The sequence below is a fragment of the Scyliorhinus canicula genome, chromosome 4, assembly GCF_902713615.1.
Source record: "Scyliorhinus canicula chromosome 4, sScyCan1.1, whole genome shotgun sequence".
Lineage (NCBI taxonomy): Eukaryota > Metazoa > Chordata > Chondrichthyes > Carcharhiniformes > Scyliorhinidae > Scyliorhinus > Scyliorhinus canicula.
The window spans coordinates 106,662,152-106,685,504 of NC_052149.1; the positions used below are offsets into that span (position 1 = coordinate 106,662,152).

Below are 23,353 nucleotides of genomic sequence, written 5' to 3' on the forward strand. Positions count from 1 at the left end.
AAATAGATTATTAAATAAATATGCAAGATTCGATAATATTGATACAAAGGGGTTGTCGAGAGTAAACCACTTAAAAGTGGCTTTTTCATCAAAGCATGAGTAAGGTATGAGAAGAGATAGCTGCAGTATGAAAATGTAATGTTGCTATGGGAAATAAATCAAAATAAATCTATGATTCGGCGAATAGGATGATAGGAAATAACAGTCTTATGTCAAAATATATACGGCCCCTTTATCACTATCTGGCAATTTGCTCATAAAGACTGGGAGGGCAGGGTCATAAAACACAGCAGGAACTTTGCTTTGCTGGTCTTGACTACAGGGTTGGATAAGTTTTCTTGCAATTTCTTCCCAGAAGTTTCTTGCATGGATGGTTTTAGCTGTAGTTCTATACACGTGTACAGTTTTGTAAGAAATGTTAAATGATAATTGTTTGTCGCCAGAATAAATGAAGTCAATTCTCAGATGTTTGCTATCTTTACCTTTGCAAATCTTTTAAAAGTAGAAGGAATAAAGTAACCTGACAATTTGTGTACTTGACATAAATGAACCGTTAAAGGGGACAAAAATCAACAATTACAGTTACTCTCGGAACCACAATGTACATAATCACCACAGATACTGTGCTTGCCCTTTACTGATTATATGAAAAAGGCACAGTGCATGTTGGAAGATATTATACTCTGGACTTGCTGGGAGCGCATGTGCTGTACAAATATTATTGTGGCCTTACACTTGGTCCAAGGCCTAGAACTACACAGCCGACTGAAATAGAACACTAGCACATTGTGCTATCTATGGACCCAGCAACAGGTAAACAGAACAAAGTATAACCACATTAAGCTTTTTAGTACAAAATGGCGGTCATTAAAAGGAAAAGGGGAAATGTTCAACAATTGACTTTCCACAGGGGGATTTTTCATCATGTAAAGAGATCTTTGGTAAAGTTGGATCTTTTGAGGATAATTTCCTCCCAACACCACCTACTCCTCATATCTCAGTTCCGAAAGTGTTTTCCCTCATGTCATACTGATGTGCCAAAAGTGCTACATTAATTAATGTTGTGCAGCAAAGCATTTTACATCCTGTGGTCATGGAAATAAAATGGCAGCTTTTCATTGTAGGGACAAAGACTTCAGGGGAATTTTTTACCCCCACATAATTGAGGGTGGGGGAAGACTCCAGCTTGCACATACTTGTCTGTCGCCATTTTTACAGCAGTGGGGTGCTCTTCATATTTAAATCAGGCTCCCAAAGTGCAATTGGGAGTCGGATTAACGTTTAAAGCTGGGTGACTTGGTTTTCAAGGCTCGGAAAAACCCAGCAGCTAAGATGAAATGAAAAAGGTGATGGGAGCAGCACTTAAGTACTTTTCGTAGCAGTACTTGTGAGCCAAGAGGAAGAGTAGTGCTCCCATCCAGCTCTTCAAGCACATGCTCGTAGTATTCGGAATAAAGTAATGCTCGTAGTATTCAGAATAAAGTAATGCTCGTAGTATTCAGAATAAAGTAATGCTCGTAGTATTCAGAATAAAGTAATGCTCGTAGTATTCGGAATAAAGTAATGCTCGTAGTATTCGGAATAAAGTAAATGCTCGTAGTATTCGGAATAAAGTAAATGAGTTGATGGCACAAATCATCGTGAATGACTGATTTAGTGGCCATTACTGAAACATGGTTAAAGGATGGTCACGACTGGGAGTTAAATATCCGAGGGTATCAAACTATTCGGAAGGACAGAGTGAATGGTAAGGGAGGTGGTGTAACTCTGTTATTTAAGGACGACATCCGGGCAATAGTAAGGGATGACATCGATGCTATAGAGGATAAGGTTGAATCCATTTGGGTGGAAATCAGGAATAGTAAGGCGAAAAAGTCACTGATAGGAGTAGTCTATCGGCCACCAAATAGTAACGTTATGGTGGGGCAGGCAATAAACAAAGAAATAACTGATGCATGTAGAAATGGTACAGCAGTTATCATGGGGGATTTTAATCTACATGTCGATTGGTTTAACCAGGTCGGTCAAGGCAACCTTGAGGAGGAATTTATAGAATGTATCCGCGATAGTTTCCTAGAACAGTATGTAATGGAACCTACGAGGGAACAAGCGGTCCTAGATCTTGTCCTGTGTAATGAGACAGGATTGATTCATGATCTCATAGTTAGGGATCCTCTCGGAAGGAGCGATCACAATATGGTGGAATTTAAAATACAGATGGAGGGTGAGAAAGTAAAATCAAATACTAGTGTTTTGTGTTTAAACAAAGGAGATTACAATGGGATGAGAGAAGAACTAGCTAAGGTAGACTGGGAGCAAAGACATTATGGTGGAACAGTTGAGGAACAGTGGAGAACCTTCCAAGCGAGTTTTCACAGTGCTCAGCAAAGGTTTATACAAACAAAAAGGAAGGACGGTAGAAAGAGGGAAAATCGGCTGTCGATATCTAAGGAAATAAGGGAGAGTATCAAATTGAAGGAAAAAGCATACAAAGTGGCAAAGATTGGTGGGAGACTAGAGGACTGGGAAATCTTTAGGGGGCAACAGAAAGCTACTAAAAAAGCTATAAAGAAGAGTAAGATAGAGTATGAGAGTAAACTTGCTCAGAATATAAAAACAGACAGTAAACGTTTTTACAAATATATAAAACAAAAAAGAGTGGCTAAGGTAAATATTGGTCCTTTAGAGGATGAGAAGGAAGTTTTAATAATGGGAGATGAGGAAATGGCTGAGGAACTGAACAGGTTTTTTGGGTCGGTCTTCACAGTGGAAGACACAAATAACATGCCAGCGACTGATAGAAATGAGGCTCTGACAGGTGAGGACCTTGAGAGGATTGTTATCACTAAGGAGGTAGTGATGGGCAAGCTAATGGGGCTAAAGGTAGACAAGTCTCCTGGCCCTGATGGAATGCATCCCAGAGTGCTAAAAGAGATGACTAGGGAAATTGCAGATGCACTAATGATGATTTACCACTATTCACTAGACTCTGGGGTGGTCCTGGTGGATTGGAAATTAGCAAACGTGACACCACTGTTTAAAAAAGGAGGTAGGCAGAGAGCAGGAAATTATAAGCCAGTGAGCTTAACTTCGGTAGTAGGGAAGATACTGGAATCTATCATCAAGGAAGAAATAGCGAGGCATCTGGATAGAAATTGTCCCATTGGGCAGACGCAGCATGGGTTCATAAAGGGCAGGTCGTGCCTAACTAATTTAGTGGAATTTTTTGAGGACATTACCAGTGCAGTAGATAACGGGGAGCCAATGGATGTGGTATATCTGGATTTCCAGAAAGCCTTTGACAAGGTGCCACACAAAAGGTTGCTGCATAAGATAAAGATGCATGGCATTAAGGGTAAAGTAGTAGCATGGATAGAGGATTAGTTAATTAATAGAAAGCAAAGAGTGGGGATTAATGGGTGTTTCTCTGGTTGGCAATCAGTAGCTAGTGGTGTCCCTCAGGGATCCGTGTTGGGCCCACAATTGTTCACAATTTGCATAGCTAATTTGGAGTTGGGGACCAAGGGCAATGTGTCCAAGTTTGCAGATGACACTAAGATGAGTGGTAAAGCGAAAAGTGCAGAGGATACTAGAAGTCTGCAGAGGGATTTGGATAGGTTAAGTGAATGGGCCAGGGTCTGGCAGATGGAATACAATGTTGGCAAATGTGAGGTTATCCATTTTGGTAGGAATAACAGCAAACGGGATTATTATTTAAACGATAACATATTAAAGCATGCCGCTGTGCAGAGAGACCTGGGTGTGCTAGTGGATGAGTCACAGGAAGTTGGTTTACAGGTGCAACAGGTGATTTAGAAGGCAAATGGAGTTTTGTCCTTCATTGCTAGAGGGATGGAGTTTAAGACTAGGGAGGTTATGTTGCAATTGTATAAGGTGTTAGTGAGGCCACACCTGGAGTATTGTGTTCAGTTTTGGTCTCCTTACTTGAGAAAGGACATACTGGCACTGGAGGGTGTGCAGAGGAGATTCACTAGGTTAATCCCAGAACTGAAGGGGTTGGATTATGAGGAGAGGTTGAGTAGATTGGGACTGTACTCGTTGGAATTTAGAAGGATGAGGGGGGATCTTATAGAAACATTTAACATTATGAAGGGAATAGATAGGATAGATGTGGGCAGGTTGTTTCCACTGGCGGGTGAAAGCAGAACTAGGAGACATAGCCTCAAAATAAGGAGAAGTAGATTTAGGACTGAGTTTAGGAGGAACTTCTTCACCCAAAGGGTTGTGAATCTATGGAATTCCTTGCCCAGTGAAGCAGTTGAGGCTCCTTCATTACATGTTTTTAAGGTAAAGACAGATAGTTTTTTGAAGAATAAAGGGATTAAGGGTTATGGTGTTCGGGCTGGAAAGTGGACCTGAGTCCACAAAAGATCAGCCATGATCTCATTGAATGGCGGAGCAGGCTCGAGGGGCCAGATGGCCTACTCCTGCTCCTAGTTCTTATGTTCTTATGTTTATGTTCTGCCATGATTGATGCACATGTCACCTCCAAACCCTTGATCTCAAACATTGTGGTGCAAATCTTTTCTGATTTGCAGGAACTGTCCTCAAGTGTCCCCAACAATGACTTTCTACTGTTGGGTTGACTGCCCAGCCATCTGTCAATTTGCCGGAATTAAATGCTGAGAATATGGGCCTGCCATTAAATTCAACAAGAGCCTGGTGTCTCCTTCCTCACCGCCCCATATATATAGGAGCCTTAAAGTATTGGTGGTGGGGGGGATTTACTTGGTTCAAAGTGTTTGTGTCACTCAAAATCACATATTCAACTCAGTGCTCTGCCCAACAGCAGGTCTTTGGCTCATTGTCTGTTGATAATTCATCCTGAGCTTCTGTCTTGGCAGTTTTTGTCAGTGGTGGTTTGCCATTGCCTGTCACTCACAAGGGCCGGGCGGAGAGGCAGGTCCCAAGCCTACCTCAGCTGAAACAGGAGTCAAACGCACACAATTGTCATTATTCTGAAACACATGGATAGCCAAATGAGCTAACAGACCCTATCAAAAATTAGCAATCTTTAAACAAGGAGCTTGACTGTGAGTTTTGGCTGGCTAGTCAGATGCCTGTTGTGGCACCCATGATTTTGAGGCCCTTGGATCACTTGCATCAGTCTGATGAGTTGCAGGGGGCCACACGGGCAGTTTACTGGATTAAGACTTGCTTGTTGACCAGATGGAGGGAACTCCCTGATTAACTTGTGACTCCCTCAATTCTCCACTCACTTCAAAATAGCAGCCCTCTTGTGGAGTAGGCTGTGTGTGTTTCAATTTCCTAAACTTTCCTAATGTGCGACATCTGTCGAAATATTTCACTATGAACTGCAGCCAATGATAGAATTATAGAAACCGAGGGAAGCATAGGAATTTTCACAATGCGATACAGCAATAAAATCCATTCAGTTTAGTGAAGGCTATGCAAGAGGACTTTAAAAATGCTGGTGGTTTGAAATGTTTTGGTGGATTTTAATCAGTTCATTGGAGACTGACAACTGAACAAGTCTCTCAGAAAAAAAAAAGTAATCACAGATTGAATTCTTGCATCATAAATTGCCCAAAGTGTTGTGGGCTTTCATTTGGAAATAAATACAGCACCAGCTCTTTTAATTGCTCAATCAGGGGGACATATTTCATTCAGCCAGAAAGCTTGATGTTATTTTCCATTTAAATTGTGCAATAAGCCTGCACACCATTATATTTCACTCAAAATCCGCCAGTCCGCAGTTTACTAATTCAGTACGAGAGAGTGTAGAGGGTACTGGAGGTCACCACAGCGAGGGTTTCTATGATTCAGCATGTGATCACAGTGAATTGCATTGATCTGCAGATTTTTTAAAAAGTGCTTGATTGGCATTGGCACAAAACGAGCAGTACTTTGTCCCCACACTGTTAAAATAAATTAACTTTAATTACCATGTTTACTGAGAGACACTCAGCAACAACAGTATTTATCAAATATATTCAAAAATATTACAAGCCAGTACTATCTTTGGGGACCTATATCATCCGTTTTGTCAGCAGCCATACAGCAAGTTGACACTTCTAACTCTCTGAGACAGATATCAAGAAAAACATATCAAGTGAGAAAAGTACAAACTGGATTTTGCATTTGAGTGAAACATGTTTGAAATGAAGATAGCAAAGATAACAGGCAATTTGCCCACAAGCAATGAGCAGCTAATTTCTTCTGTTGATGTTGGATTGGGGGATAAATATTTCCTCACATGTAAGGTAATTTGGACATTCTGAATTCTCCCTCTGTGTACCCGAACAGGAGCCAGAATATACCGACTCGGGATTTTCACAGTAACCTCATTGTAGTGTTAATGTAAGCCTATAATTTCTATGCTAGGGGTATAAACCCTATTCATTACTGCCCCTCCCCCCCCCCCCCCCCCCCCGACCCCAACCCCCAAACTCATCCACCTTCTTCAAGATCCTGCAATCACCGGTGTCCCCAAATGATAACCTGATAATAAATGTGAAACATTGAAAGGCAAAATTCCACCTGCACCTGTATTTGTTGTTGTTACATTCACCTTCTGCAGCAACCAACCACCAGGTACACATAATGACAGCACCCTTACACAGGGTGCACATTTTCCACTTGACATTGAGTCCCGCTCTTATCCCATTTAATGGCAATTTAAAAACAAGTGCATGAGAAAGGTCAAGGTCAAGTAAAGGCCATTCAGCCCATCGAGTCTCACCCTTATGTTGCCTCAAGTCTCCCAATCCAGCACCAGCTTTATTTAGAAAGTCCCTAATGTTTTTTTTATATCAGTTCCTCCCTGATTGGCTACCTATTTCAAGTAAGTATCACCATTTTACAGAGTTATGCATGTTTGCAGCGGTCTAATCAAATTAATCCCACAAAGAAACAGTGCCATCTTGTTTGTTGCTGTTTTCAAATGCATTATTTTCACTGCGGCCAATGAAAAATCAAACCCAAAACACTGAGGCCTAATTACAAATCATTATTACAGATCACAAAACGTATCTGTGAGGCAACATCAAAATACCCCCTGGTGCACTGTTCAGCTTCCTCAGACACAGCTGTTTAATTGGGCATGGTGCATTGGTCATGAGCCTAAAATCTATAATGTTAAACATCCGTTCAAACGGCAGCACGGTAGCATAGTGGCTAGCACAAATGCTTCACAGCTCCAGGGTCCCAGGTTCGAATCCCAGCTTGGGTCACTGCCTGTGCGGAGTCTGCACGTCCTCCCCGTGTGTGCGTGGGTTTTCTCCGGGTGCTCTGGTTTCCTCCCACAGTCGAAAGATGTGCAGGTTAGGTGGATTGGCCATGCTAAATTGCCCTTAGTGTCCAAAATTGCCCTTAGTGTTGGGTGGGGTTACTGGGTTATGGGGATAGGGTGGAGGTATGGGCTTGGATAGGGTGCTCTTTCCAAGAGCCGGTGCAGACTCGATGGGCCAAATGGCCTCCTTCTGCACTGTAAATTCTATGAAAAAAAACTGAAAACATTTGTGTGGTGCATGGGTTACATAATCCTCTATATTGATCAGTTAAAGAATGCAAGTATTGTCCAGTGATGGAGACTCTAGTCATATTTCTTTTTCCATCTACATTCTCCTGCATGACAGGGTGTTATATTTTACATGTCTTTGCCTGATGCCACTGCATAATCTATCAGAGGATGAGCATTTGCATTTTAAAGAGTGGCTTCAGACTGCCGACTTTCCAAATTGAATCCAATTTCAATAGAATTGTGCAACTGTGCAAATCCCTCACAAAACTAAAGTAAGTCTTCTTGTAATTTCAAGGTGCCTGTTCGTGAAATAATTTGCTCATCCCGCTGCCCTCACAGAGCAAAAGAACTACAGCATGACTCACACATAATGTACACAAATGATGGAAGAGAATTTACTTGAAGTCAGAGTGAGCCGTTTGTCTCAAATTCTTTTGAGTGAGAAATGGTTCTCAAAGGTATCCAGGCATTTTCTTTTTATCAAGAAAGTTTGGTTCACAATAAATACCACTGACACTTATTGCATTTCTTGTATATTTGAGAATATCTGTTCGCTTCATCCAGTTGACCACATTTACACTTAAGGTCATTATTATCGCGGGTATAAACGCAAAAAATGGAGTTCATATAACATTTATTTTTGTAACTGTAGTTTTGAAAGGTTACTTTGAAATCAGTTTAAAACACAGTTATTAAAGATTCAAATACTACTTTTGCTTTATGTGCAAAGGCACCTTGTTCTACGACTTCTGGTGGCGGCCATGGTGTGAGTGGTCCCACATTTGGCAGATCCCACTTGAGGTGGTTTTCTGGTCCCCTTCCCCGGTTGCTGGGTGGATGTTTTGGGGGATTAAGGTGCAGAGGTGGTAGAGGAAAGCTATACGCACTGTTGAGGTTGGTGGATGGATCCGTGGACCAGAAGTGGGTCGAGGGGAAAGGGGCTGCAGGAGCATGAAACTCTTTGTGCGACATTGGGGAAGATGGAGGAGGGTAAAGGGTCGGCCCGACCAACCCAATGGTCGATGGAGCAGTTGGTTGACTTTGTTCTAATTTATGCTTAGAGTATGTGACATCGTGTTCTGCAAGCAGATTGCTCCAAACAGAGTAAAGATTTCGGATCACAGCCACTGTGAGCAGGGTTCGAACCTACGCGGGGAAACCCCATTGGATTTCGAGTCCAACGCCTTAACCACTCGGCCATCTCAGCTGTTGGTTGACTGTCTTAACAAAACATTCAGCCAACAAAGGAGAGAGGCTCTGGAGGACCTGGCGAAGGTGATAGACCGGCTGAAAGCAGGGATTGATCGAGTGGAGCTGAGGCTAGAGACCCAGAGCCAGGTGATCCACAAGGTGGAAGAGGCAGTGGGGGAGCACAAGGAGCAACGTACTTCGTTGGCGTCCGAAGTGGGGATGCTGAGGGAGACTCAGAAGCTGCTCAAGGAGAAAGTGGCGGATTTGGCGAACTTCTGCCGGAGACAGAATCTGATAATAGTGAGGACGTTAGAGGGCATCGTGGGAGTGGACACAGGCTCTTCTGTGGCCAAGATGTTGGAGAAGCTAATGGGGGAGGCGGCTTTTGACTGGCGCCTGGAGGTTGATCGGGCGCATAGGGCACTTATGTGGAAGCCACTGGAGAATGAGCCACCGAGGGTGATGGTGGTGAGGCTACATTAGTTTCTGGACAAAGAGAAGATCTTGCGGTGGGCCAGGCAGATGAGGAGATGTACCTGGGAAGGCAAAGAGCTTCGGGTATATCAGAATCTGAGCACGGAACTGGCAAAGGGGACAGTGGGTTTAAACCAGGTCAAGGCTGCCCTCTTTAAGAAGGGGGTGAAGTTTGGAATGTTGAACCCGACCCGCCTTTGGGTGACCCACAACGGCCGCGAATACTACTTTGAAATGCCAGAGTAGTCAATGGAGTTTTTGAGAGACAATGAACTGGCAGGAGAGGGAGGACACTGAACATTCGGCGGGAATGTGAGGTGGTGTTGGTTCTTCCTGCCCCTCTTTGCCGTATTATGTTGGGCTTTTTTGTCTTGGGTGATGGCCAGGGGAGAACTTTTCTTTTCTGAGGGGCTGTTTAGCTCTTTCAATGTGTGCTTTTGGTGGGAGACGGAGGATGGTGGAGGGTGAGTGCACCATTTTTTCTTCTTTATAGTGTTATTGTTGTTGTTTTTTTTGTTGCCCGCTGACATGTATCTGGTATTACTCATCAGGTTGAAGGTTTAAGGTTCTGTTGAAGTTTATCTTTTTCAACTAATTTGCTGCATTCAAACTTGACAATTTGGGCTTCATAGCATTGTTAGAAGAATTCAGCATACCTTGTGTAAATGAGCATTGGTATGTTGTAAAGGTTTGGGCCAGGGTCCCAGGATTGATTCCCCGCTGGGTCACTGTCTGTGGAGAGTCTGCACATTCTCCCCGTGTGTGCGTGGGTTTCCTCCGGGTGCTCCGGTTTCCTCCCACAGTCCAAAGACGTGCAGGTTAGGTGGATTGGCCATGATAAATTGCCCTTAGTGGTTAGAAGGTCATGAGGGGTTATTGAGTATGGGGATAGGGTGGAAGTGAGGGCTTAAGTGGGTCGGTTCAGACTCGATGGGCCAAATGGCCTCCTTCTGCTGTTTTTCAGTTAAAAGTGCAGTGTGGAGCTTAGTGTCTGATTGGTTGAAGCTGCCCCCACCCTAATTGCTGAGAGGCAGTTATCTGTCAATCACCTGAGGCCTGTTGAGGCCTGTTTAGGGGCACATTGTATTATTCTCTTTGAAGGTAAGGTTTTTTTTGAGTCATCGGTTAGCTGAGGTCTGTATAAAAGACAGACAGAGAGCGCACACAGTAAGCGAGCACTTTTCCAGGAGACACATCCGGAGTGAGAGATTTAAACTTGGTAATTTGGTGCAGTGAGGTAAATCGGTGCAGAGTGTGAGGAGGTGCTTTTTAACCCTGGTAAGTGACTGGTAAGTAGTCTCTCTTTTTCTTTTCATTGTCTAATTTATTTATTTTTATTTTGAAATTCTAGTTGTTTAAGTTTATCAAGGGTTTAAGACATGGCAGGAGATCCCAGACCCGTGTCATGCTCCTCGTGTGCGATGTGGGAGCTCAGGGACACGTCCACTGTCCCTGGCTCCTTCACGTGCAAGAAGTGTGTTCAGTTGCAGCTCTTGTTAGACCGCTTGACGGCTCTGGAGCTGCGGATGGACTCACTTTGGAGCATCCGCGATGCTGAGGAGGTCGTGGTTAGCACGTTTAGCGAGTTGGTCACACCGCAGGTGAAGGTTACTGAGGGAGATAGAAAATGGGTGACCAAAAGAAAGAGCAAGAGTAGGAAGGCAGTGCAGGTGTCCCCTGCGGTCATCTCCCTGCAAAACAGATATACCGCTTTGGATACTGTTGAGGGAGATGGCTCACCAGGGGAAGGCAGCAGCAGCCAGGTTCATGGCACCGTGGCTGGCTCTGCTGCACAGCAGGGCAGGAAGAAAAATGGCAGGGCTATAGTGATAGGGGACTCGATCGTAAGGGGAATAGACAGGCGGTTCTGTGGACGCAATCGAGACTCCAGGATGGTATGTTGCCTCCCTGGTGCAAGGGTCAAGGATGTCTCTGAGCGGCTGCAGGACATTCTGGGGGGGGAGGGTGAACAGCCAGCTGTCGTGGTGCACATAGGCACCAACGATATAGGTAAAAAACGGGATGAGGTCCTACAAGCGGAATTCAGGGAGTTAGGAGTTAAACTAAAAAGTAGGACCTCAAAGGTAGTAATCTCAGGATTGCTACCAGTGCCACGAGCTAGTCAGAGTAGGAATGTCAGGATAGATAGGATGAATGCGTGGCTCGAGAGATGGTGCAAGAGGGAGGGATTCAAATTCCTGGGGCATTGGGATCGGTTCTGGGGGAGGTGGGACCAGTACAAACCGGACGGTCTGCACTTGGGCAGGACTGGAACCGATGTCCTAGGGGGGGTGTTTTCTAGAGCTGTTGGGGAGGGTTTAAACTAATGTGGCAGGGGGATGGGAACCAATGCTGGAAGTTGGAAGGTAGTAAAACAGGGACAGAAACAAAAGGAAGTAAGGGGAAAAGTGCAAGGCAGAGAAGACATAGTCAGAAATCCATAAGGGCGACAGTACAAGGTACAGTGACTGAGGGGAGCACAGTGAATAGGCCCAGTAATAACAAAAGGAATAAAACTGGAGATGTTAAGATTCAAAACAGAGGTAAAAAAACCAACATAAGTGTACTTTACCTGAATGCTCGTAGTATTCGGAATAAAGTAAATGAGTTGGTGGCACAAATCATCGTAAATGACTATGATTTAGTGGCCATTACTGAAACATGGTTAAAGGATGGTCACGACTGGGAGTTAAATATCCGAGGGTATCAAACTATTCGGAAGGACAGAGTGGATGGTAAGGGAGGTGGTGTTGCTCTGTTATTTAAGGATGACATCCGGGCAATAGTAAGGGATGACATCGGTGCTATGGAGGATAAGGTTGAATCCATTTGGGTGGAAATCAGGAATAGTAAGGCGAAAAAGTCACTGATAGGAGTAGTCTATCGGCCACCAAATAGTAACGATATGGTGGGGCAGGCAATAAACAAAGAAATAACTGATGCATGTAGAAATGGTACAGCAGTTATCATGGGGGATTTTAATCTACATGTCGATTGGTTTAACCAGGTCGGTCAAGGCAACCGTGAGGAGGAGTTTATAGAATGTATCCGCGATAGTTTCCTAGAACAGTATGTAATGGAACCTACGAGGGAACAAGCGGTCCTAGATCTTGTCCTGTGTAATGAGACAGGATTGATTCATGATCTCATAGTTAGGGATCCTCTCGGAAGGAGTGATCACAATATGGTGGAATTTAAAATACAGATGGAGGGTGAGAAAGTAAAATCAAATACTAGTGTTTTGTGTTTAAACAAAGGAGATTACAAGGGGTGAGAGAAGAACTAGCTAAGGTAGACTGGGAGCTAAGACTTTATGGTGGAACAGTTGAGGAACAGTGGAGAACCTTCCAAGCGATTTTTCACAGTGCTCAGCAAAGGTTTATACCAACAAAAAGGAAGGACGGAAGAAAGAGGGAAAATCGACCGTGGATATCTAAGGAAATAAGGGAGAATTGAAGGAAAAAGCATATAAAGTGGCAAAGATTGCTGGGAGATTAGAGGACTGGGAAATCTTTAGGGGGCAACAGAAAGCTACTAAAAAAGCTATAAAGAAGAGTAAGATAGAGTATGAGAGTAAACTTGCTCAGAATATAAAAACAGACAGTAAAATTTTTACAAATATATAAGACAAAAAAGAGTGGCTAAGGTAAATATTGGTCCTTTAGAGGATGAGAAGGGAGTTTTAATAATGGGGAATGAGGAAATGGCTGAGGAACTGAGGTTTTTTGGGTCGGTCTTCACAGTGGAAGACACAAATAACATGCCAGCGACTGATAGAAATGAGGCTATGACAGGTGAGGACCTTGAGAGGATTGTTATCACTAAGGAGGGAGTGATGGGCAAGCTAATGGGGCTAAAGGTAGACAAGTCTCCTCGCCCTGTTGGAATGCATCCCAGAGTGCTAAAAGAGATGGCTAGGGAAATTGCAGATGCACTAGTGATAATTTACCGAAATTCACTAGATTCTGGGGTGGTCCCGGTGGATTAGAAATTAGCAAACGTGACGCCACTGTTTAAAAAAGGAGGTAGGCAGAAAGCAGGAAATTATAGGCCAGTGAGTTTAACTTCGGTAATAGGGAAGATGCTGGAATCTATCATCAAGGAAGAAATTGCGAGGCATCTGGATAGAAATTGTCCCATTGGGCAGACGCAGCATGGGTTCGTTAAAGGCAGGTCATGCCTAACTAATTTAGTGGAATTTTTTGAGGACATTACCAGTACAGTAGATAACGGGGAGCCGATGGATGTGGTATATCTGGATTTCCAGAAAGCCTTTGACAAGGTGCCACACAAAAGGTTGCTGCATAAGATAAAGATGCATGGCATTAAGGGTAAAGTAGTAGCATGGATAGAGGATTGGTTAATTAATAGAAAGCAAAGAGTTGGGATAAATGGGTGTTTCTCTGGTTGGCAATCAGTAGCTAGTGGTGTCCCTCAGGGATCCGTGTTGGGCCCACAATTGTTCACAATTTACATTGATGATTTGGAGTTGGGGACCAAGGGCAATGTGTCCAAGTTTGCAGATGACACTAAGATGAGTGGTAAAGCGAAAAGTGCAGAGGATACTGGAAGTCTGCAGAGGGATTTGGATAGGTTAAGTGAATGGGCTCGGGTCTGGCAGATGGAATACAATGTTGACAAATGTGAGGTTATCCATTTTGGTAGGAATAACAGCAAACGGGATTATTATTTAAACGATAAAATATTAAAGCATGCCGCTGTTCAGAGAGACTTGGGTGTGCTAGTGCATGAGTCACAGAAGGTTGGTTTGCAAGTGCAACAGGTGATTAAGAAGGCAAATGGAATTTTGTCCTTCATTGCTAGAGGGATGGAGTTTAAGACTAGGGAGGTTATGTTGCAATTGTATAAGGTGTTAGTGCGGCCACACCTGGAGTATTGTGTTCAGTTTTGGTCTCCTTACTTGAGAAAGGACGTACTGGCACTGGAGGGTGTGCAGAGGAGATTCACTAGGTTAATCCCAGAGCTGAAGGGGTTGGATTATGAGGAGAGGTTGAGTAGACTGGGACTGTACTCGTTGGAATTTAGAAGGATGAGGGGGGATCTTATAGAAACATTTAAAATTATGAAGGGAATAGATAGGATAGATGCGGGCAGGTTGTTTCCACTGGCGGGTGACAGCAGAACTAGGGGGCATAGCCTCAAAATAAGGGGAAGTAGATTTAGGACTGAGTTTAGGAGGAACTTCTTCACCCAAAGGGTTGTGAATCTATGGAATTCCTTGCCCAGTGAAGCAGTTGAGGCTCCTTCATTACATGTTTTTAAGGTAAAGATAGATAGTTTTTTGAAGAATAAAGGGATTAAGGGTTATGGTGTTCGGGCCGGAAAGTGGAGCTGAGTCCACAAAAGATCAGCAATGATCTAATTGAATGGCGGAGCAGGCTCGAGGGGCCAGATGGCCTACTCCTGCTCCTAGTTCTTATGTTCTTATGTTCTTATGTTCTGCACTGCATGTTCTATGTTCAAACACTGCTGCTGGCAGATGAAGTCCCACAGTACTCCAGGTCATGGTAGCCATTATGTCATGGTGATTATTAAAGCACAATGCTCTCTCTTCGGGTACCATAGCCTCAGAGGGCATTGGAGACCACAGGCTCCCATGTGTTGTGTAGCCACCTGGGTTGGCCACCTCCTGACTTTAAAATGGAGATTCACTAAGAACGCAGGGAAAAATGGACAGGTACAGGGAAGCAAGCAGAATGCCAAGCTTCCTGTATATTAGACTCACATAAGCAGACAGCACTGAAACAGACGACCATCTGCATATTGATGAGCGGTCCCCGGGAACAATAGCAACAGTTAAGATAGTCGAGGCAAAGCCAGACTCCTCGGCGCCAGCAGGAGCCAACACAAAAGAAGCCAATGGACACTTAGGAACCGCCCAGCGATCAGGGAACAGCTCCAGTATTGGAGAAATCGATCCGAGTGATCAGAACTCAGTCCAATCACTTGGAAGCAGGTACGGGGTCCGCCCAAAAGGGCGCAAAGCCCCTGGGGACTATAAAGTAGAGTCCCCAAGTTCAATTCGGTCTTCTTGGTAGGGTATCCCAGCAGCTCGAAACAACCCTTGACAGAGACCTGCCTAGCAGCTGCACCAACAAGTAAGTGTCCAGTCAACGCACGCTACGAGATAGGCGCTCCTAACCCTTAGTCCATACCAGCTGGAAGCCTGCAGTCTCAGGATCGAACGAGAGGCCATTGTTCCCTGACCCAGTGGGTTCCTTTTCCAAAGCTAAGTATTGGCCTTTAGTGGTAGAAATAGTCTAGTTCAGTAGTATTTTATGCATGAGTAGCGATTGACTGTGTATATAAGTGTGTTTTAATTTGAACCTTACTAACTGGTGTATTGAGTTATTGATCAGCACTTGAACTTGAACCTTGTGGTGGTATCATAAAGATACCTGGCGACTCTAGAGTAAGGTTATAAAACAGAGCAAGTTAAGTGTAAAGCACATTTAGCGACAACGAGCAACAGTTGGTCCATGGTTACATCTGGCAAGGTACTGAAGTGACTTGCCATTGCCTTCTGGCTGACCAGGTGCCTCTGCCACTCCTACCTCTTGCCATTGGTTTATCGGAAGGATTTACAGGTTGCGACACTCAACCTGCTTGGCATCATCAAGCCATGGGGTGGGAATCGCTCCCAGAGCATCTGCCTTTGAGGTAGGGGCACTGCCCATTGCATCACATGATTTCCAAAGCACAACCGCTAATGAGTAATTTTCCTTGGAAGCTAGTCAGCCTGTCTGCTCATTTAGATCTGGCAGCCTCCTGAATTTCTAGTTGCTTTTGACATCTGGTTGATTGACTTTCTTCTTGAAATGTTGCAGTTCCTAAGGTGTGGGTACGCCAACAGTGATGTTAGGTAGGGAGCGTCAGGATTTTAGCTCAGGAACAGTGAAGGAATGGGAGGTCGAAGTCAGGATGGTGTGCAACTTGGGGCTGGATTTTACCAGCCTGGCATGTGTTAGGGGGAGCAGGGAGCATATACAACATGTTGGGTGACTAGACCACCACCTTCTCATCCACCCCTGAACTCACCCCCATAATATGCTAGGTGGATGAATGCTGAAATCAGCTGGCTGCCTGCCATGAGTAAATAAAGAATTGAAGGTATATTATGTTTGTTAGTAAGCTTATTGATTTGAATAATGCGCTGTCCCAGTCAGAACACAAATGGAGTGAGCAGGCATGGAGTGAGCAGGCATGGGCAGGCTGTTTTCTAACGTCAACATGAGAAAAGGCAGAAGGGGATACCTCATTTGGAGAGTTCCCTCTTTGCATCAGGGGCACTGCCTTTCCACCGCCCTTCCTTCTGCAGTGCCTGTCCTCCAAAATCTTCCCCATATACCCTTCGCCCCCCGCCCCGCCCCCGCGGACTCCAAGGTCCCTCCCCGCCCGAAAGCCCGGGAAATACTTTATTGGGCAGCTATCCGTCCTCTGCGTCCTCTGCTTGCAGTACCCACAGTGCCCACTACAGAGCTCTGGCGCTGCCAGGGCTGTTGGAGCTGCTGATCCATCAGATTGCCTGGCAGCTCCCAAGGGGGAGATTTCCTCCCACTGAGAAGCAGAAGTCCCATTCACAACCACTTTAGCCCAACCACAGCATATTATTGCTACGCGGCAGGCTTCTTCCAGCTGTGTTGATTTCCAGCCCACTTCCATTTCAAGGGTGGCAAGCAGTCCGCACACTGCCCCCCACCCCCCAACATCCCCTTGTTAAATACAGCGTACTGAGTGAACCTTGATGTTGTTATGCATTCGCTGTCTGAGCCAATCATTGTCGTAGATGTTTTGGGTTTGAGAGGTACCGCTGACAAAGACTCAAAGTCATTGCAGAGCATCCCGTGATTGTAGCTGCTGTGGTGCAGGGAGTGAATGCTCAATGTGGTGCATGGACTGACATTTATGCAGACTGCTTTGTGCTGAATGGTGTTAAGCTCCTTGAGTATTCTTGCTGCTGCAACCACCTGGGGGAGTGGAGAGTATTTTGTTACACTCTGACTTGTGTGTTGTATGTGGTGAAGAGGTTTAAAAATAGTGGAAGTGTTTCTTCAGCATCCCAGTGATTAGCTTTATCACAAGTCATATGACAGCATGGCTATCGTATGCATGAATCAAAGTCATCTACACCCAGTTTCCATCCTTTGGTTTGTCATGGTGGCACACACATGGACTGCCACAGAATGAAAGCATCATGACTGCTGCGAGGATATTGGGCATTAACTTGTGTCATATGCTGCGCTCCAACTGGACTTTAAGAGAGTGGAATCCCTTTCAGCTTCAGCACATGACAGAGTTCAGGAAGCAAAGTACTGTACACACCCCTGTCAGCATCAACGGGGCCGAGGTGGAGATGGTTAGCAATTTCAAATTCCTACGGGTGCACATCACCAAAAATCTGTCCTGGTCCACTCACGTCGGCGCTATCACCAAGAAAGCACAACAGCGCCTATACTTCCTCAGGAAAGTAAGGAAATTCGGCATGTCCGCATTAACCCTTACCAACTTTTACAGATGCACTATAGAAAGGATCCTATCGGGCTGCATCACAGCCTAGTATAGCAACTGCTCGGCCCACGACCGCAAGGAACTTCAGAGAGTCGTGAACAACGCCCAGTCCATCACACAAACCTGCCTCCCATCCATTGACGCCATCTGCACCTCCCGCTGCCTGGGTAAAGCGGGCAGCATAATCAAGGATCCCTCCCACCCGGCTTACTCACTTTTCCAACTTCTTCCATTGGGCAGGAGATACAGAAGTCTGAGAACACGCACGAACAGACTCAAAAACAGCTTCTTCCCCACTGTCACCAGACTCCAAAATGACCCTCTTATTGACTGACCTCATTAACACTACACCCTGTATGCTTCATCCGATGCCAATGCTTATGTAGTACATTGTATATCTTGTGTTGCCCTATTATTTATTTTCTTGTATTTTCTTGAATTTTTTTAAATTCCCTTTTCTTCCATGTACTGAATGGTCTGTTGAGCTGCTTGCAGAAAAATACTTTTCACTGTACCTTGGTACACGTGGCAATAAACAAATCCAATCCAATCAAGTTGACATGGGGTGCCCCCAAAGCATTCAGCCAATGGCACCCTGCATTGTGGGAAAGCCTGCAATCCTAGTAAAGCTATATACTGACTATATCAGGCTGCCTCTGGCAAGAGAGAACAAAATGAATAAAGAGCAGTAGTGAACTCCGTCATGCACCATTGGACTGCCACCTGTGAGATGTTGCCAATACTTCTAGACTTGACGGAGCTGGACACAAAAACGTTCATCTCCAGTCATTTTCATAGCCACTGGCAATGCTGTGCTTGTCCTGCCCTGTCATAATATACATCCATGTATATAATGGAGTACAGACAGGCAGTGATTGACACACAGGATGACCAGTAAGCACACAGAACAGAGCAGCCAATCGCCAGACAGGACACGACCACTATAAAGCCAGAGGCACCAGTTTTCCCGCTCTCTCGGGACCCAGCCTCTGAGACAGTCAGAGCTCGTGAGCTAGCCAGTGCAAACACCATGTGGTAGTCAGTAAGTCTGGGTAGGCTAGTATCAGGTCTCCAGTCAAGTCAGCATAGTGTCAACCCACAGTTGAACATGTATAATAGTTTAGACGTTAAATAAAATTGTGTTGCATCTTATCAAGTGTTGGAGGTCTGTCTCTCGCTACACTGCATCAAGTGCAGTCCACATTGACCCAGCCTGCCCAACACATCATGGTACCAGATTTGGATGCTGAGAATTGACGGACCTACCTTGAGTGAATCAGCGTTGACCAGCAAACAGCCATCCGGTGACATGGAAAACGTCCGCCCACCTCCGCAGCTCCGCATCGCCGGCAACCTCGGTGCAAACTGGAAGATCTTCAAACAGAAGTTCCAACTCTATCTCGAAGCCACCGACCTCGAGGCCGCATCGGCTGCCAGGAAGATCGCACTATTCCTCTCCACAGCTGGGGACCACGCTATCCACATCAACAACTCCCTAATATTCGCTGAAGGCGTAAACAAGACAAAATTTAAAACAGTCCTGCTGAAGTTTGACAGCCATTGCGATATTAAGGTGAATGAGAGCTTTGAACGGTAGGTTTTCCAGCAGAGGCTTCAGGGTAAGGATGAACCTTTTCAATCCTTTTTGACCCACCTCCGCATCCTCGCGCAGTCATGTCACTATGACTCGACAACTGATTCCATGATCCGGGATCAGATCGTTTTCAGGGTCCACGCCGATTCCCTTCGCCAGCAGCTCCTGAAAGTCAAGCAGCTCACCCTCACCATCTCCATCGAAACGTGCGTTCTCCACGAGCATGCTAACAATCGGTACTCCCAAATCAGGGCAGCAGAAACGGCAAAGCTAACCCCCCACGAGGCAGAACGGGTGCAGGCCATCACACAAATGCAGGGCCTAAATATTGAAGAGAGTGGCCATTTTGCGCGCTTTCCCCGGGCCCCTGTGCCTGCGCCCCACGGCCGAGGGGACGGCAAAACTGACGACCAGACTGCGCAGGTGCGTATGTCGTTCGACCGCACTGGACACCGGCGCATTGGCGAACTTCATCTCAAAATCCGATCTCGACACCATCCGCGTCAGGCCAAGCATTCTTCCACCGGCCTGCCAGCTCCTTGACTACAATGGCAATGCCATAGCTGCCAGTGGCTCATGCCAACTCGGAGTTTCCAATAAATCATTTAAAGCAACGCTGCGATTTGAGACCGTAGGACCTGACAGAGCATCCTTGCTCGGTGCTCGGGCCTGCAAACTCCTGAACCTGGTTCAGCGAGTCCACACCATGTCATCCTCACAGGCAACGGCCTCACCTGATGAAAACTTCCTGGCTCAAATTGATGACATCATCACGCAGTACCACAGCGTGTTCGCCGGAATGGGCACACTCCCATACCAATACAAAATCCTGCTCAAACCAAACGCCACCCATTGTGGTTCACGCACCGCGTCGGGTGCCGGCACCCCTCAAGGACCGCCTCAAGCACAATTACAGGACCTCCAGGACCAGGGCATCATATCAAAGGTCACAGAACCCACCGACTGGCTCAGCTCCATGGTTTGCGTCAAGAAGCCGTCAGGGGAGCTTCGAATCTGCATCGACCCCAAAGATCTAAACCGCAACATCATGAGGGAACATTAACCAATACCAGAACGAGAAGAGTTGACCAGCGAGATGGCTCATGCCAAATTATTTACGAAGCTGGACACCTCCAAGGGGTTCCGGCAAATACAGCTGGACGCATCCAGTCGCAAGCTGTGCACATTCAATACCCCGTTCGGTCGCTACTGCTACAACCAGATGCCCTTTGGCATCATCTCTGCCTCAGAGGTATTTCACCGCATCATGGAACAGATGATGGAGGGTATCGAGGGGATGCGAGTGTGTGTTGACGATGTCATAATCTGGTCCACAACTCTTCAAGAACACATCGATCGCCTCAAGCAGGTGTTCCACAGAATCCATGAGAATGGTCTCCAACTCAACAGGGCCAAGTGCTCGTTCGGTCAATCTGAAATCAAATTCCTTGGTGACCACATCTCGCAGCAAGGCATGCGGCCAGATGCTGACAAGGTTTCGGCGATCAACGCCATGAAGACCCCAGAGGACAAGAAGGCGGTCCTCCACTTTTTAGGGATGGTCAACTTCCTCGGGAAGTTCATTCCCAACATGGTGTCCCACACCACAGCCCTCCGCCATCTCGTCAAAAAGTCGACGGAATTCCAGTGGCTGCCCACTCATGAGAAAGAATGGCGTGAGCTGAGGGCAAAACTCACCAAAGCGCCGGTTCTGGCGTTCTTCGACCCTACCAAGGAGACCAAAATATCCACTGACGCGAGTCAGGACGGGTATTGGGGCGGTGCTCCTCCAACGGGATGACTCCTCCTCCTGGGCCCCAGTTGCGTATGTCTCCAGAGCCATGACGCCCACTGAGCAACGGTACGCTCAGATTGAGAAGGAATGCCTGGGCCTCCTGATGGGAATCGACAAGTTTCACGACTATGTGTATGGCCTCCCTAAATTCGTGGTTGAGATGGACCACAGGCCATTAGTCCACATAATCCAGAAGGACTTAAATGATATGACGCCTCGGTTACAACAAATCCTTCTCAAGCTACGCCGCTACGATTTTGAACTTGTCTACACGCCAGTCAAAGAACTCATTGTTGCAGATGCCCTTTCCAGATCTATCACCACACCGTGTGAACAAACTGACTTTGTCTGCCAAATCGACGCACAGGTGCAATTCTGTGCCTCCAACGTTCCGGCCTCTGATGAAAGGGTCATCCAAATTCATGAGGAAACGGCCAAGGATCCTCTGCTCCAGCGGGTGATGCAGCACCTCACGAATGGATGGCAGAAGGGACAGTGTCCCCAATTTTACAACTTCAAAGACGACCTGACGGTGGTGGACGGCATCCTCATGAAGCTCGATAGGATCGTGATTCCGCAGAGCATGCGAGCTATGGTGCTCGGCCAAATCCATGGGGGTCAAGAAATGTCGACGCAGAGCTCGGAAGGCAGTCTACTGGCCGGGCATCAGCCAGGACGTTGCCAACACGGTCCTCAACTGCCCTACATGTCAGAATTTCAGCCCGCCCAACCCAAAGAAACTCTGCAGCAACATGAGATAGCGACCTTCCCATGGTCCAGAGTCGGTGTCGACATTTTCCACGCCAAGGGGCGTGACTATGTCCTCCTGGTCGACTACTTCTCCAATTACCCAGAAGTGGTGAAACTGTCCGACCTCACGTCGAAGGCGGTGATTAAAGCATGCAAAGAAACATTTGCCAGACATGGGATACTGCTCACGGTGATGAGTGACAACGGCCCCTGTTTTTATTGCCAGGAATGGTCTGATTTTACCCAGCTGTACAATTTCCGTCACATAACCTCCAGCCCCCACTACCCGCAGTCAAACAGGAACACCGAGAAAGGGTTCCATATCGTTAAGAAATTACTATGCAAGGCCGCAGACTCAGGTCCCGACGTCAACCTGGCGCTTCTGGCATTTAGGGCAATCCCGCTGTCCACTGGGTTGTCTCCAGCGCAGCTACTCATGAATCGCACTCTGCGAACCACGGTTCCAGCCATCCATGTTCCAGACCTTGACCAACTCACGGTCATACAAAAGATGCAGCAATCTCGGACCCAACAGAAATCAGCATACGATGCTCATGCCACGGATCTCCCTGAGCTGGTCCAAAATGATCGTGTTTGTGTGCAGCTGCCTGACGGCGGCTGGTCCGCCACAGCTGTGGTGGTCAAGCAAGAGGCCCCGAGATCGTTCCTCGTCCGCATGGCTGATGGCTCCTTCCTACGATGCTGCAGACGGGCGCTGCGCAGAGTTCCACGCCCGCCACCTAACCATGATGTCCCGCCTCACACAATGCTTCCTCCGGACGTGCCCTACCACGAGGCCACCGATCTACCAGCAATCCTGCCGACCTCTGCGCCCGCCGCATTGGCAGCAGACCCGCCCATCCAAGTGCAGGCGGCCCCTGCTCCACCCTTGAGGCGGTCAACCAGAATTCATCGCCCGCCACAGAGACTAAACTTATGGACTGAACTTTTGCACAATTTTGTTACTTCATTGTTTTGACCTCTGTAAATATCATTTCTACCATTTCATCTGCCCTATATCTGCACTAGCGACACCTTCCTATGTATATAAGTTCCTTTTTGCATATTCTGTATATAGTCATGCACATATACAAGTCCACACGCACATGCACCTTAATATTTATTATCTGAACACAAACAATAAAAAATAAAGGGGGGAGATGTCATAATATACATCTATGTATATAATGGAGTACAGACAGGCAGTGATTGACACACAGGATGACCAGTAAGCACACAGCACAGAGCAGCCAATCACCAAACAGGACATGACCACTATAAAGCCAGAGGGCACCAGGTTTCCCGCTCTCTCGGGACCCAGCCTCTGAGACAGTCAGAGCTCGTGAGCTAGCCAGTGCAAACACCATGTGGCAGCTAGTAAGTCTGGGTAGGCTAGTATCAGGTCTCCATTCAAGTCAGCATAGTGTCAACCGACAGTTGAACATGTATAATAGTTCAGACGTTAAATAAAATCGTGTTGCATCTTATCAAGTGTTGAAGGTCTGTCTCTCGCTAC

General features: G+C 46.2%; 1 non-coding gene across 1 annotated transcript; it reads right to left on the reverse strand.

Moving 5' to 3' along the window:
* Positions 1–8,629: 8,629 nt before the first annotated feature.
* On the reverse strand, positions 8,630–8,711 carry trnas-cga. Its single transcript has one exon. It is a non-coding gene; the product is annotated as a tRNA-Ser (tRNA).
* Between the last annotated feature and the right edge of the window lie 14,642 nt (positions 8,712–23,353).